We start from the raw sequence: 17082 nt of genomic DNA on the forward strand, positions 1-17082 counted from the left end.
CCGCTAAAACATGGATGGCTTTCCTTCCTAAAAAAAAGCTCAACAACCTCAACCTGAACCCCCAAAAGGGGGTAGATCAATCACTGCTAGTTTTTAACTCTTGGAAGTTGGCCACCCCTGCTATAAAGAGTCTGCATGTAGCTTCATTGGAAGCGATGGTATGTTGGCATTGACAACAGATATTTTTATGTTGTTATGTATTACGGTTTTTAGTTTCTTTGCTGTCTCACCAATAGAAAAACCTGGGTGGTCACTGTTAGGGAATTTTATGGGGGGGGCACCCAAACGAGGCTTCATTTGGGAATCAAGATTGGCACAAATGCCCTCAACGGGACCCCATTTGATCCTACAACACCAGTCTAGTATCGCACCAACACGAACCCCCTCAAGATCAAGCCCTGTGTAATAAAGGCTCCCTTTCCTACCCTTTCTCTGTTGCCTGAGACTCTATGTAACCATATTTCTTTATGAATGAATACAGTGTATCTTTATTTCTAAATGAACCCCCCTTTTGCTACTCTGGCCAAGGGCTCTCAGGGATGCAGGGAACAGCCATAATCCTTTAAGCAAGAGGTCAGGTAGCCAGGGTGGTGCTCCTCTGCATATCCATAATCCATTCAGGTACCATCTCCTGCCATTCCCAACCCTCCGAAGCCAGAGGCAATACTCACACCTGGACCCATTGTTCCCCCCCCCCCGCCAGGTACTCAAGGATCCCCTCCCAGATACTTACTGGTACTTGCTTAACAATGTTCTGGGACATCGTGCATTGTTACCGTATGTTAATCCTGTTTACCTCCTGTTTACCTGTATGCTAATGCCCCTTGCCCCTTCCCCTTTTCTGACGTTTTACCCTGTCACAAGTGATGTATGTATGATGCTTTCGATGTACGTTATGGGATGGTGGTGGGAACTTTTAAAAGTTCTTGCAGCCCTGTTCATGGTGTTCAGTCTGGCATTGAACCTGCTGCGCAGTAATAAACCTTGCTGTTTGCTCCGGATCGTGGCTGGACTCCTTCCTTTTATACTCTGCAACGACCACAGGCCCTTGCCTGATGAGCTGGGTGGCTGAGCATTCTCGCACCCAGAATTTTGCCCTAACAGTCGCTTTTTAGCTTTGGGCGATGCTCAGAACAAAACAGGAAGAAAGCAGGTGGTGGACTTTTGGGGGAATTGGAGTCCTTTTACTTCTTCTTCTCTCCTTTAGGAGGGATATAACTTTCCATCTCCTTCTCATAATGAACTTTGCCACTGTTTGCCATGTCTTCAAACTTGCCTATTTGTTTTGCTGACATTGTCCACCATTCAGACAATTGGGTTGCATTTCGCAGGGCAGAAGAGTCCGGACCTTGGTGTATTCAGCTTGCTAGGCTTACAGGAATCCAGACGTATGAAAGGGGTCGGTCTTGCTGTGGGCAGGATTCCTGCATTACCGGGGGGGTTGGACTAGATGACCCTGGGGGTCCCTTTCAGGCCAGCTCTACAGGATTTCTGTGAGGGGTTCAAGTGAAAGGAGCGGCTGTAGATAGTTTCTATGCTTCAGGCTGCTATCCTATACAGGCTTACCTAGGCATAGATTGATTTCTTAAGATGGTTGTGTGAAAATTATTATGGACAAAGTATAATTATGTAGCGCCTGTATTGTAGGCTCAGCTTATAAATATGTGTAAATAAGCAATACATCATAAAGACACCACTATCTCCACTGTGGAAATATGAACCCTGGGTAAGTGCCTGGGCCCCTGGAATCTCACTGTTGTGGATATTGGGGTGGCATGGAACAATATTAAAACTTGCAGTTTGCCCCCCCCCCTCCTCCATTCCCTCAATACTTTTCATATAATCATAGAATCACAGTACTCCAGGTGAGGTCTGACCAGGGCAGAATACAGTGGTACTATTACTTCCCTTGATCTAGATGCTATACTCCTATTGATGCAGCCCAGAATGGGATAAGGCAAAAGATGGGATAAGGCAAAAGCAGGCAAACTTTAATTTATTTCTGTACAGCAGGCTTTGCTAAGCTGATTCCCCTCCGTGTGCTTTGGACTACAACTCCCATCTGCCTCTGGCAGCGCAGTTGTGGTCCAAAACACGTGGAAGGTGCCAGGCTGTCAAAGGATGCTGTTCATTCATAATATGAGTGCCCATGTGCGTAGTATGGGATATGCCTTGTCCTTGCTCTTGCGTAACCACAGCTGGTCCTCAGCAGGCTCATTGAGAATGTCCCTTTTTATAGCTGCTTGTCCTGACCTTTCTCTGATCCTCCTTATTATTTCCCTGGATTTCCCCCCTTTTGGTGTTATTAGACTGGAGTCAGTTTCACCTGGGCTCTGTAGCCCCACCCACGTCCCCACTTTGTGGCACCTCCCCTCCTGTGCCTTGGCCCCTCCCCTTGCCCCTCCCCTCCCATGCCTTGGGCCCACCCCTTGCCCCCCCCTAGTTTTGATCCTGGGTACGCCCCTGGCATCTTATGTTTTATTTTCATTTTGCTCTGAGGTTTGCACACTACAGTGCATTTCATACCTATTACTAAGGTCAAAGATAATAATCTTCTTAACATATTTGCATTGCATATTTAGATGATACATAACATATCTGAAGTCTTCAAAGTCTTTTTTGGGAAATTGTCTAATAAATATTCTCAATTCCAAAGACCTAGCATCAAATCTCACGTATTTGATGGCTGAAATATGTTGTTCCTAGCAACCTTGAACTTATTTAGCTGTGAAAATATTTGATTGGTTTCTTTTTTTAAAAAGTTTGCTTTTTTTGCTATTTTGTAGTTTGTTGTCTTGAGGAGGACATGGCAGGATGGAAATTTGGGAGGTGTTATAAGAATTTATTTATAAGAATTTAAGAGGACGAGATGGTTGGACAGTGTTCTCGAAGCTACGAACATGAGTTTGACCAAACTGCGGGAGGCAGTGGAAGACAGGAGTGCCTGGCGTGCTATGGTCCATGGGGTCACGAAGAGTCGGACACGACTAAACGACTAAACAACAACAACAACATAAGAATTTAAGGTCTCAGATATAAAAATTAAATGTTCATAAAGGCAAACACATACATAAGTATATAAGCCACATGTCTGAAACAGTACAGGAGAGCAATCCTGAAACTCCCAAATTGACCTCAAATATTTCTCTTCAAGGAGGAAGGAAATGGGAAACCCTCTCCATTGTCTTTTGCTTACCTGTCTTTAGGGCATCTTTGTGTATGAATAGGGTGAACCTGTGACCTGGATTCAGGAATTAAAGTATTTACCATCACAAAAGAATGAGCAGGCTGCCCAAGTAATTACTGGCCATTGACAGGTATCCTGGTAGACAGGATTTCTGTTGTAGACCGCCTCCTTCTGTGATGTATATGTAATAATGTTTTGGGGGGTGGTCTTGAGCTACAGGGTAGGCAATTTCAAAAGTCTATATAAGGGCTTGCACACCATTGTTCTGGGTTCCTCCTCCTCCCTCCTGCATGTGGTGAGTGAGGACTCTGTTGCAACAATTTAATAAAGATCAGGCTTACCATACTACCGGTAGCTGCTTTGCTTCTCAATATTCTCTGGTTGGCCTGTTATTTTACCCTACAGATAGGGATCCCACTTAAGGACTCTATATGGGCTCTTGCATACCCGATAAGGGGAAAGGAGCAGGTTTTTTCTACATAAATAGGAAGGATAGAAATTTAACAACAGCACCGCTGTTTCATTCCTTCTCTCCCATTCCTGCCTCTTAATATTTTGGAAATCAAGCCACAAATAGTCAGAAACAGAGCATCAAATTGAATAGTGCCCACTTCTAAACCTTTGTTGTTGTTTAGTCATTTAGTCATGTCCGACTCTTCATGACCCTATGGACCAGAGCACGCCAGGCACTCCTTTCTTCCACTGCCTCCCGCAGTTTGGTCAAACTCATGTTCGTAGCTTCAAGAACCCTGTCCAACCATCTCGTCTTCTGTCGTCCCCTTCTCCTTGTGCCCTCAATCTTTCCCAGCATCAGGGTCTTTTCCAGGAAGTCTTCTCCTCTCATGAGGTAGCTAAAGTATTGGAGCCTCAGCTTCACGATCTGTCCTTCCAGGGAGCACTCAGGGCTGATCTCCTTCAGAATGGATAGGTTTGATCTTCTTGCAGTCCATGGGACTCTCAAGAGTCTCCTCCAGCACCATAATTCAAAAGCATCAATTCTTCGGCGATCAGCCTTCTTTATAGTCCAGCTCTCACTTCCATACATCACTACTGGGAAAACCATAGCTTTAACTATATGGATCTTTGTCGGCAAGGTGATGTCTCTGCTTTTTAAGCTGCTGTCTAGGTTTGCCATTGGTTTTCTCCCAAGAAGCAGGCGCCTTTTGATTTCGTGACTGCTGTCACCATCTGCAGTGATCATGGAACCCAAGAAAGTAAAATCTCTCACTGCCTCCATTTCTTCCCCTTCTATTTGCCAGGAGGTGGTGGGACCAGTGGTCATGATCTTAGTTTTTTTGATGTTGAGCTTCAGACCATATTTTGCGCTCTCCTCTTTCACCCTCATTAAAAGGTTCTTTAATTCCTCCTCACTTTCTGTCATCAAGGTTGTGTCATCAGCAAATCTAAGGTTGTTGATATTTCTTCCAGCAATCTTAATTCCATCATGGGATTCATCCAGTCCAGCCTTTCACATGATGAATTCTGCATATAAGTTGAATAAGCAGGATATACAGCCTTGTCGTACTCCTTTCCCAATTTTGAACCAATCAGTTATTCCATATCCAGTTCTAACTGTAGCTTCTTGTCCCACATAGAGATTTCTCAGGAGATAGATGAGGTGATCAGGCACTCCCATTTCTTTAAGAACTTGCCATAGTTTGCTGTGGTCGACACAGTCAAATGCTTTTAACCTTAGATGTTGTTTACTTCAAGAAATGTGAACTGCCTTTAAGAAAAAGTTTCCCCCACAAAAGCAAACTGCACCTGATCAAAATACCAGGTTCAAAGGAACAGACAAAGGCCTTCCTCTGAAGTTTTTCTGCTTCTATGAAAACTTGAAACAAGAATCCTTCATTAAGGCAGACAGTGAAAATGTGTACAGGACTGTAGTCACAGGGTCATGTTCAACTAAATAACTGCACATGCAGAATTACTTCTATAAGCATAATAGAACTACTCCTCCCCTTCACCTGCTCTGTGCATTCCCCCAACCCTTCAAAGCAGATTTAGGGCCCATGCAGAATAAAAGGAAAAGAAGGGAAAGTTGCACTGCATGTGCAGAAGTCATTCCACACATGCAATGATTTTGTTCAATGCAAACTTTAACAAGGAGACATCAAAGTGAAGCTCTCCAGCACATTTCACTATACTACGGTACCTCTACATGAGCAAATGCTTAACTGCAAAACCCAGAGAGTCAACAATGCAAAATAAACTGCTAATTCCCTTGCAACTTTGCAGAAACACGGAAGAGAGCAAGCATACAGAATGGGCACCTTAAAAATACTCAGATGGGACAGAACTTACTTAATAACTGGAGAAGACAAAGTTGTTTTCCAGTTTATTTATACGGGTGTGTTGAACTTGGTTTTCTTATCAGCTTCAAGACTTCAAGGAAAGGGAGGAAAAGATAACCAGTAACAAGGAGATAATGCAAGTGCCCTTACATCACTGGTCTGTGTAAGCTGATAAAAGAGATAATCATGATCATTTCCACATCATGATGCAAGAGAGAACTAAACATCATAGCATCAAAAAAGTACTATTCTCTCTAAAATATATTGTCAAGTGATTCACTTCCGCTCTGGAGTAAACATTTCAAAAGGGGTGAAGAAAGTAGCATTTCCCCTTCTGATGGTAAAGGAAATTGATTCAGATTATCTTTCAGCCAACTATGGCTGGTCAGAAGAAGAAACAAGAACATGAAGAACAGGAATAGAATAAACTTATTTTATTATATTTTAACCATCCCCATCCCAAGGGCTCAGGATACATACCACCGCAAGATAAGATGAAGTAATACCAGAATAAGATACTTACGTACTACTCACCCTTTGGTGCTATCAGCAAATCCTGTGGCAAAGGAAGAGATAAACCCTTCCTTTGTAGCTTAAACTCATCTTCACTGTCCTATCACAAGTGCCTTCCTTTATTACAGTGGTACCTCGGGTTAAGAATTTAATTTGCTCTGGAGGTCTGTTCTTAACCTGAAACTGTTCTTAACCTGAGGTGCCCCTTTAGCTAATGGGGCCTCCCACTGCTGCTGCGCCACTGCTGCTGCACAATTTCTGTTCTCATCCTGAAGCAAAGTTCTTAACCCGAGGTACTATTTCTGGGTTAGCGGAGTCTGTAACCTGAAGCGTCTGTAACCCAAGGTACCACTGTATTTGGAATAAATTAACTTGTTAAGGAAGATGGGAGCTATAGTCCAACAGCAGCTGGGGGCCCAAATTTGGGAAACACTGACTTAGATGTGATTATAACAATTTAAAACAAGGATGGGAAACTTGCAGCCTTTGTTGAATCACCAATTAATTACATCATCCCAGACCACATTAGTTGAAACTGATGGGAGTTAAGTGCCACAGGTTTGTAATCCCTGACAGGTTCAACGTAACACTAAGGCAGCCAAAAATTTGAATACTAAGTTACAACAGAACTTGGAAGACTGCTTACAATTTTGGCATGTTCTTATTTATTTTTAAAACTTATACCCTAATCTTCCCGTCCAAAGGCACTGCTCAAAGCAAAGCAGATCTGCATCTGAAACCCTGCTGAAATGCCTGCCAGCAAAAGACGTCAAGCTGGCAGATATGCAGGCAAGGGGTTTTTCAGCAGTGGTCTCACAACTCTCAAATAGAAGACCACCTAAATGATATTAGGAAGGCCCTGTCACTGGATATTTTACCTTCGCTTAAGGTAGCAAATTATGGTTTGGAATCTGATACTGGTGACTGAACTATGTTGTGTTTTTAGCACTGAACAGGTGTTAGTAAATACTTTTAACAGTATAGGATTATGTTATACTGTATTAAAATGACAAGACACTTTTGAATTATGTTTACTGTACTTTACTGTTGTACAGTATTTTGATACATTATCTGAACCATCTTGGGAAGAATTTTATTCTTGAAAAGCAGTATAGAAATGTATTTGCTAAGCCTTTTTTTACAGCAGCTTAAAAATAAAAATATAGAAATAATAATCCAACAATGAAAATACAAATAAAGGCATTTCCTGAAACTGGATTTTGATCCCCCCCCTAATGGACCTAAAGGGCTTCTGCTGGTTCTTTTTTTAAAACAACAACAACTAGGGTTGCCAGACTCAATAGAGGACAGGACTTCTGTGCCTTTAATTGCCCTGCTCTCTTTTGAGTCTGGAAACCTTAAAGAGAAACCAGCAGACCCTTTGCTTGGAAATTAAACAAAGGGTCTGCTGGTTTCTCTTTAAGGTTTCCAGACTCAAAAGGGAGCAGGGCAATTAAAGGCACAGAAGTCCTGTCCTCTATTGAGTCTGGCAACCCTAACAACAACAGTACTTACATTACTGTTCTCCACATGCACATTTGAAAGTCTTGTTAGTACAGTCAAACATTTTTTACAAAAAGAATTATTCCTAAATGCTGTTCCCAACTACTATCAACTGTGTGAAGGGGCTCTAAATATTCAAGGGGCAATATATTGCATGGCTATTGAGTGCAGACTCTTCTTAGGTGAAACTCGTGTGCATAGGCTTCCCCTGAAGTTGTATCTAATTACATAGCACTCCAGCTCATGTGGAAGAATTCATACATAGGCTTCACCTGTGCAGACATTAATGCATTGGGGTTGGGCCAAAGAGATATGCAACTTCAGTGGCATGCATCCACTGTCCCTTTTTACATACCTTCATGTTATACACACATGGAGTGCTACCATATCAGATATATCAGGGGTGGCCAACCCCCAAGAGACTGCGATCTAATCACAGAGTTAAAAACTGGCAGTGATCTACCCCCTTTTTGGGGTTCAGGTCAAAGTTGTTGAGGAAAGCCCAGGGGGGGGTAGGTCAAAGTTGAGTTTTTTCAGGGAGTAGATAAAATATTGAGCTTTTTTAGGGATCCACAGTTGTTCAGCTTCTTTGGGGGGAGCCAATGATCTACCAGTGATCTACCGCAGACGTCCAGTGACCTACCGGTAGATCACGATCTACCTGTTGGACATGCCTGAGATATATCAATCAATATATGCACACACAAGAGGAATGCTCTCTCTTTGTTTGTTGAGCAGACATCCCAGGGCAAAGAGGAGTACAGAACCTAACATTTTAAGACTACTGAGCAGGCAGCATCTTCCACCTGGAAACACGTTTTAAAGCCATGAGGGAATGTGTTACAAAAACCATTGTTTTGAGCTCCCAGATTTCTATTATAGGCTGTGGGGCAGGGGCGGGGGGTAGGGAGATTGGAGAGAAGGTGGCTAGAAAAGTGGTTGAAAGTCAATCTAATCCACTCAGGAACAAGGATCCATATTGTGTCATTTGCTTTCCTTAACAACAAGTTGTATTTCAGTAATTTCTACTACACTTCTCTAACACTTCCACTTGGTATGTGGTATGTGGCTCACTGTCATGCAAAGCTGCATACAGGTTAACGAAATACAAACAAGTCCCTACTTGCAAGACAATCACAAGAATTACATCATAAGTGAATAATCATTCTTTTAAAGCAAAAATATGCAATACCACCACTCAGCCTGCTAAGGCTTTTTCCACAGAAGAACCTGACAATGGACAAATTTGTACACAGCACCATGAGAAATGCCTTGACAAGCCAGCTACAGCCCACACTTTACACTATTTAACCCTGTTCCAAGATTTCTACAAAGAGCAAAGTGCAGAACAGTTATCTTAATTACAGGACCTTATCCGAGATACAGATATGATTTTTGAACTTAGGCATGAACAAGTGACATAGAAGTCAACTGAAACACATGAAAGCCAGAGCTGCCACCAGTGTAGCAATTATACCACTACTTGTCACGAGGTGTTATACTTGACAAGAGGTGCTGATATTACTGAGCACTGCAACAATGTCATACAGAGCAAGACAGCAAATCTTAAATAAAGACATAATTATGATATCACATTTTTTCAATGTTTTCCCCCAACAAAACAAGAAGCCTATCTATGAGAAAAGGACCCAAATGAACTGAGAGGAAATTTGGCTCAGGCCTAAATGTTACCTTCTCATGGTACCAATAGGACCTCTTCCAAGTCTATGCATATTTACTCAAAAGTAAGTCCCACTATATTCACTGGGGCTTACTCCCAAGTAAGTGCATAAAGGACTAATCTTGGAGTTATTTAAAAGCATTTATAAAGCACTTAATATTTCAAAAAATATATAAACAGGTTAAGAAATTACTATACTGTCAGACCAGTCAGCATGTACTTTTATTTAAGCAGTTTTGTTCCACTGAGTTCAATGACACTAAAAGGCATGGTTTCACTGGGTTCAAATGGGCTTATTTCTTAGAAAGTATTTTTAGGATTGCAGTCCAACTCAGCTTAAACCCAAGTACTATAACTTAGCTGGTTAACAGTTGTCAACAGGTTTACCACTCTATCAGTCAATCACCCATTCCCCCACCCTTCTGAGTAATACCCCTCCCCCACCTTCTGACTATACATAAGGGTCTGGTGACTTCTGTTTCAGTGTATCTGAAGAAGTGTGCATGCACACGAAACCTCATACCTATGACAAACTTAGTTGGTCTCTAAGGTGCTACTGGAAGGATTTTTTAAAAAAATTTTGTTTCGACTATGTCAAACCAACACGGCTACCTACCTGTAATTAGTTGGTTATGAACCAGGTTGCAAAAGAAATACAAGAAGAGTACATCTACACTAAAAACTTTTTTTACACTGAAACAGAATCATAACTTTCAGAACAAAATAATTTATTTAAAATGTCTGCAGACATATGTTCCAAGCCAACATTTTATGCACTGTTTGTGAAAAACACTATTATATGAACTTCTTGAACATATTTGGATTACTGGCATTAGAGTACAGCATAATAAAAATAGTTTTCTTTTCCCTTGAAGCATTTAAAGCAATTATAACCATAATAAGAACATACCACAATCAAACGGGAAACAGTCCTGTAAGGTCTGTAGGATTCCAACATAAATTTAAATGTTGTTTTGCTTTAGCACTAGCTCCCCCTCCAGACCAACTTAACACTGTAATTACTTTTTTCATTATGGAATACACAGCTACAAAAGCCACAGACTGAAACTGTCTCTCAAAACTTCAAATAATATGCAGTGAGTCTTTAAAAATGATGAGAACTACTTTTTAAAGGAAGGTGTCTGTATTGTCCATATTGCCAAGATAGTACTATTTGGAACAGTACTGACACTCATTACAGTTTGTTGTAACATTAAACACTCTGCTTTCAGATGGAAGAAACACTCAGTTTTATTGTACCTATACTAACCTGTTTGTTAGTAGACTTAGATGCAAACATAACCTATTTAGAATGAAATTATGTAATCAAGGAATTCTCCACACAACTTATTATTATTAAACTCCTGTTATTAAATAGCCTACTTGGTTGCTTAGTATTGTAAAGTAGTCTACCATACAACCTTTCTGTACAGTATTTCCCTTCACTCCTCTGAAGAAATAGTCTAAGTAAATTAAAACAAAAACTCTACGAGAATTCTTACCGAAAATTAAGCCTCTGCTTTTATCAACTAATAGCACTTCTTACTTCTATCAACTTACATTTCTGAAATAAACACTATTTTAACACAACTTAAGAACCCAGCTAACTCTTTGGACATTCTAAATAGCTGCACGATATGAAGTATGAAACAAGTCAGTGCAGTTTATAACAAAGTTATCAGAAGATACAATCTAAGGTTGCAATCCTATACACTTACCTGGGAATAAATCCCACTGGATTTACTTCTAAGCAGACAGACCTACGATTGTGCTGCAAGTAGGCTTTCCTTGTTTTTTATTACAAAAGAATGAACATCTGCAGGATGCAAGTGAGTACCAAATTAGTGTATATCTAAAGGATGCATGATCAACAAGGCCATTACTCAAAGCAAAATTGCATTAATAAAGAAATGCCATATTGCACCAGGTATCTTTCTACAAAACCCCTTACCAGCAACTGATTTTAAATATTGTACAGTATCTACTTCATAGACTTTAAAGTGCAAGTTCCTTACTTTCTAATCCTCTAAAACAGGGCAATTTTGGGAAACTATGAAGGAAAGACTCGAAGGCATAAGTCTGACGGATGATTTGTTATAGTTCTTTCAGCTTTTAGGGCTTTTTAAAACATGAGGACTGTCCAAATATGTATTAACATCATTGGAAATTTGAGACATTAGTACTGGAAACAATGTTGGCATTAACACTAACACTCCTTGCTGAGCAAAAATTTAAATCAACATTGGAAGCTCAAGCCATATGGAAGCAAATAAATTTTGAACCATTAAAGTACTTTAAAACGAAACACATACCATTCTTTTTATTGGTGTCAACAGCCCCACTGAAAGGACTACTCCCCAAAGTTAAACTATCAGTAATCAAATTTAGAATGCATGTAAATATTTGCAGAGTTAAAGTCAAGAACAGGTTACGGAAGCTGTACAATACCATATGCACTTCTGAAGTAGGTGGGGATGTGTCCACAGGTTATGAGGATATAAAGAGAGGAAAGAAAGAGTAGCTGTTTATACTAGAGGTCTTTATGTCCTTGTCTATAGTTTCTCAAGTCTTCTGAATTTTTTGCAATGGGGATCATCCATGAACATTTGGAAAGGATGTAACAGCGACTTTTATTGAAATAGTCTCTAGTTGACATGTTTGAGTCACTCACACAACACAGCAGAAGTTTTAAAAAGTCCAAAGAACTAAATGCGAAAGGTATCCAAGGGCAAACAGCACCAATTACATAAAACACAAAACACCCTGTTTTAGTAAGCAATTTGACTAAAACAGATACAGTACATAAAAAACGATAATGCCAAGGCCACTGAACAGCGGACGGCCAAGCGCCCATGCTTGTTAATGAGGCCCATGAATGAAAGAGCAAGATCTAAGGAAATAAAAGGAGTGTGCACCTTCGCAAGCTACCGAGTGCACTTCCTGACTCTGAAGTAAAGTTGAAAGCCACCACTTCTACACAAGGGGCGGGGGTGCAAGAAAAGCAAGACCACTCCCGCAGTCCTTCTTCTTCAGCGCCCGCTTTCAGCACATCCTACCCCTCCTTTTCCACCCCCGCCTATTCCCCAGATGGCAACCCCACCCCCAGCTCCTTGCACACTGGCTGCTGACATGCTCGTGCTGCATTTTGTACAGCTTGCCGCGTCTCTCGCGGGCGCCTCCGCGCACGATGTTCGGGGCTTTGGCTTGTGCACGTCCTTTTTTTCCTGGGTGTTTTTGTGTGTGTGCATCAGCATTGCTTTTGCTGCTGCTGCTTCTGCCGCCGCCGCCGCTGCCTCTTTCCTAGCACCCACATAGCAACGCTGCTGCCCCAACAAGAGAATCATCTCCTACCTACACCCCCGGCCTGAGACACCCCCGGCCGCCTTCCCGGGGCACGCAGGCAGGCCCCGGCCAGGATGACACCTCCTCCTTCCTCCTTCCCTGTCCCTGAGGATTTTGTCCCGGGCGAGGCGAAGGAACCCCAAGAGCCAGACGGCCTCGGCGGAAGGTCCCCGTCCGTCCGTTCCCCATCACTCCTTCCCCTCGTTCGCTGAATGGAGCTTCCCAGTCAGCCACCCCTCGCTCGCTCGCCCGCCCGCCCCCTCCCTCCTCATCAGTAACCGCAGCTGCTGCTGCTGCGCCAGGCCCGCGAGGGAGGATGGGCTGGAGCGGGAGAAGCAGCATCCCTCAAGTTCCCGGAGCGCCCCCACGGCCTCGCCTTACCCGACTCGGTGCCCGTGCTGCCCGGCCGCCCGCCCGCAGGCTGGGTTCCTGGTCACCTCTGCTCCTCAACGCCGGCGCTCCTGAGGTTGCCGGCTGTGAAGAAGAGGCGGAGGGAGACGGCCGTGGAAACGGAGTGGCGGCGGGGGAAGGGAGTGATGAAAAGACGGAAACAGGAACCCACTGCCGTTTAACGGAGCCTCCAACAGACTGGAGGAGCGCGAGACACTGACAGAGCGCAGGGGGGAGGGGGGAAACGGCGCGCGCAAACGCGCTCCCCTCACGCGCGCACCGAAGGCAGGCAAGGAGGGAGGGGAAGAAGTAATCCGAGCTGAGGAACTACGAGCAACTAGGGCGCGCGCGAACTGGGGAGGAGGAGCGCGAGGCATTGGCCCTCGACGCCTCAGAGGGAAACTAGGGAGCCAAGTGGGTGTGGCGTAGACGCGCGTGCTGGGAGGGAGGCAGCCAATGGGAGAGGCGCTCCTGTGAAATCTCCTTGCGGGCGGAACGTTAGCTTCACAGCCGGGGAGGCGGCGGCGGCGGCGGCAAAAGGGCTGGTAGCCCGCATGCGTGGTAGGGCGGTCTCCGCTGCTCTGCTTTTGCATTCCGGCTTGCTTAGCGTTTGCGCTTGAAGGCAACGCGGGTCTCGCCGCGCCCGGCGGAGAGCGCGCGGAACGCGCATTGGCGGGATCGGGTAGGAGCGGCGTTCTGCATAATCTCCACCGAATGCGATTATCACTGCCGGGAGCTGGGGAGCGACCTGTCAGTCCGTCGGACTCGGCCCTGATCCTGAACGCGAAGTGGAGGCTTTTATTCCTCAGCCCGGCGGAACAGCCGCTCTTCGGCGTCTTCGTGTTTTTGAAATGCTTCTCAAGCAGCCCAGAGTCGCGAGCAGGGGCAGATCTACTATGAAATTAATGTAGTTTAAACTTTAGGGCCCCTAATCCCACGGGGCCCAAGAAACGACTTTATTCATGTAGGTACGGTATATGACATTTCCCTAATTTTCACACACACACACACACACACACACACACACACACACACTAACTTGAAAACTATAAGGTATAGGAAATAATTATTCACACCAGTGACTTTGACATGCGAGATAATCCAGTACAGCAATTTTAATCAAAATCTGAGATGTAGTAGCTAACTTTAAAATAAATAAATGTGGCCATCTGTCATAGAACTACGTACTGTACTCTATTGAATATCACAATGGCTACCCAGACCTCAGTGCTGGTTGCGAAGGAGCCCCTATAGCTCAAACGTCAGGGCTCCCCAAATGTAGGTCTGCCCCTGGTCGCAAGAGGAGAGCTGCAGTGACAACACTGAAATACAGGGGAGCCAGGTGAAGAAGAAGACTCTTGAATAAAGAAACGAAGATGAGGATTTCACCATGCATAGTATTTTGTTATCAAACAGTGTCAGTTATATTGAAAGCAAAAAAAAATTCACACAAATATTAGTATACACTACTTTCATTCATATTTTTGCCTTAACTTCCTGGAGTTGCTTGTGAAGCAGTTGCTGAACTGGTTCCTGCCTTCAATAGGAAGGTGTGCCTATATGGTGTTTCCTGAGGAGGCTGCTTCTGTATGTGTGCAGCACCATAGGCCCTCTAGATTAGAGGTGGGGAACCAGTGGCTCTTCATATGTTTGTGGACTACAACTTGAGTCCAACAACATCTGGAGCTCCACAGATTCCCCCCATCAGTGATCTAAATCTTGCCCCTACATCTACCAAGGAGGAGGGGAAAGAATGAGGCCCAATTCTTAATTCTTATGTGAGGGGTAGTGCCTGGGAGCCACTTCTGCAGACCACGATTGCATGACTGAGGACATCTTGCCACAAAGGAGCCATGCGAGTACGGCAAATGACCTTGTTAAAAGGTAAAGGTACCCCTGACCATTAGTTCCAGTCACGGATGACTCGGGTTGCGCGCTTATCTCGCTTTATAGGCAGAGGGAGCTGGCGTTTGTCCACAGACAGCTTCCGGGTCATGTGGCCAGCATGACGTAAGCCGCTTCTGGCAAACCAGAGCAGCACACGGAAACGCCGTTTACTTTCCCACCAGAGCGGTACCTATTTATCTACTTGGACTTGAAGTGCTTTTGAACTGCTAGGTGGGCAGGAGCTGGGACTAAGCAATGGGAGCTCACCCCCGTCATGGGGATTCGAACTGCCAACCTTCCGATCAGCAAGCCCTAGGCTCTGTGGTTTAGACCACAGCGCCAACCGTGTCCCTTAATGACCTTATTACTTCCCCCCAAAATACTCCAAGGCTTAAGCCTTCCTGGAACCAGGATGACTTACAGAATCTTAGATAGTATCTAGCCTGGGACACCTTTCATCAACGTCTCCAATTGCACCAGTTGCTGGAACAGAGAAACCTGGTTACTGTAATCCATACCTTGGTGATCTCCAGATTGGCCTACTTTATTTCATGTGGGGCTGCCTTTGAAAATGGGTCAATAGCTTAAAATGCTACTGCCACCTCTTTAACTTATTGTTACAAAAGCCTGGTGCCTGCCCCTCTCTCTGCCAAGCAGCGGCAAGACATGAGGCCTCAGACGCGCGCACACACATGGTCTGTGTCCCTTTGGAGAATAGAAGACACAGTGGAGACTGTCTGCATGAAAGAAGTCCTGATGTTATGGCATTGTCCAAAGCATTGCAGGCAATCTTCCCTCTTCTTGCCAAGATGGATCCCAGCCTCTCTTTGTCCTCCTTATGCCCAGACCTCCCTTTTCCTGTCCCCTCAAACACAGTTAACACAAACACAAAGACAACCTTTGTGACATCTGACTCCCCAGGCCAAAGAATCAACACCTAGCCCAGGAATTCATTTGCAGCTTGCATTCTCCCTTCATACCACAAATAACCAAAATCCTAGCATTTATCAATTTTACCCACATCTATAACACCATGAAGTTTCAGGTGGCAAGAACCAGAGCTGCATCAAAATGACACCCAATTTACAACCCTACTCTCATGCAGGGCATTTGGAACCAGTTTGAGGGCGGGTGGCAGCCACTGGTGGAGGGTCCCCCAAAATGTCCTGAGAAAATGTGCTCTTGCATATAAGACTACTTGGATTGTGGACTGCCTGCGGCATTGTGGGGTAGGGATGGGAATGGCAGCTTCCAGAAGGCAGCCAGGAAGATTCCATTTGCTGCTTCCCCCCGTTTTAAAACTTTTTTAAAGGGGAGGGGGAAGGTTACTTAGCCCATCAGAATTTGCAGTCCATAAAAATTGGATAGACTTCATGAGGTGGGGGGTAGGGAATCATCCCTCCCCATATCTCACATGAGAATCATTTAGTTCAGCTCCAGTGTAAACAGATACCAAACCATCTGCATTGGTTACCAGTTTCCAAAGCTAATTCAAAATTCTGAAGAGATGCCTTCTCCCTTATGAGCCCAGTGGGGCTTTCGGAACTGCCAATCTAAGTGCCGCCTTCCCAGGAGTTGAGATTAGTATGTATTAGGAGAAGAGTCCTTTCAGCTGCAGCTTCAGACCTGTGGCATATACTCCTGAATATATTCTCAAGAGTCCTATTTGTGTTCTGCCTCAAATGTTCAGAAACATTTGAGATTTATTTGGGAATGTGTTTTTATGGCTGTTTTGTTTTTGAATTATTTCATTAACATGCTTTATAATTTTTATACATACACATGCTTCTCTGATTGCTTTATTGTGTATTAACTGTCTTGGGAATACGTTTGTTATAGGGTGTTGTAGAAATGTGGTAAATATGTAAATACGTTGGTGACATGACTGCAGGACTTTGTATTTATGGGACTGTTCATGAATGGTTTTGGTACTTCCTGTCTGAAAGTCCTCGACCGCAGTAATGCACAGCTAATCACTATCTTCCCCAAACCACCTCTGTCTTCTCTCACAGATATATGGTATCAGCTTCCCTTCTTACATCTAACATGTAGTTTTTGCAATGCTACTATAATGGCAGTTTCTGGAACTCTCTAGCTTTCTCCGTAATCCAGCACATGTTTACAATTTAGTCTCTGGTTCCTCTGCCCCTTCGAAATCCAGCTTGCACTTCTGGGAGTTCTCGGTCCACATACTGCTTACGTTAAGTAGAATTTTAAGCATAACCTTGCTAGCGTGTGAAATGAGTGCAGTTGTGCGGTAGTTGGAGCATTCTTTGGCACTG

At 43.8% G+C, this 17082-nt stretch overlaps 1 protein-coding gene across 1 annotated transcript in view; it reads right to left on the bottom strand.

Moving 5' to 3' along the window:
• Positions 1-13255, bottom strand: part of FUT8 (fucosyltransferase 8) — a 91538-nt gene extending 78283 nt beyond the window's left edge. Inside the window, exon 1 of the mRNA XM_035114093.2 lies at positions 12905-13255. The gene's annotated coding sequence lies outside the window, so the exon portion shown is untranslated. The remainder of the gene's footprint in view (positions 1-12904) is intronic.
• Positions 13256-17082: the final 3827 nt, after the last annotated feature.

The sequence above is a fragment of the Zootoca vivipara genome, chromosome 1, assembly GCF_963506605.1.
Source record: "Zootoca vivipara chromosome 1, rZooViv1.1, whole genome shotgun sequence".
Lineage (NCBI taxonomy): Eukaryota > Metazoa > Chordata > Lepidosauria > Squamata > Lacertidae > Zootoca > Zootoca vivipara.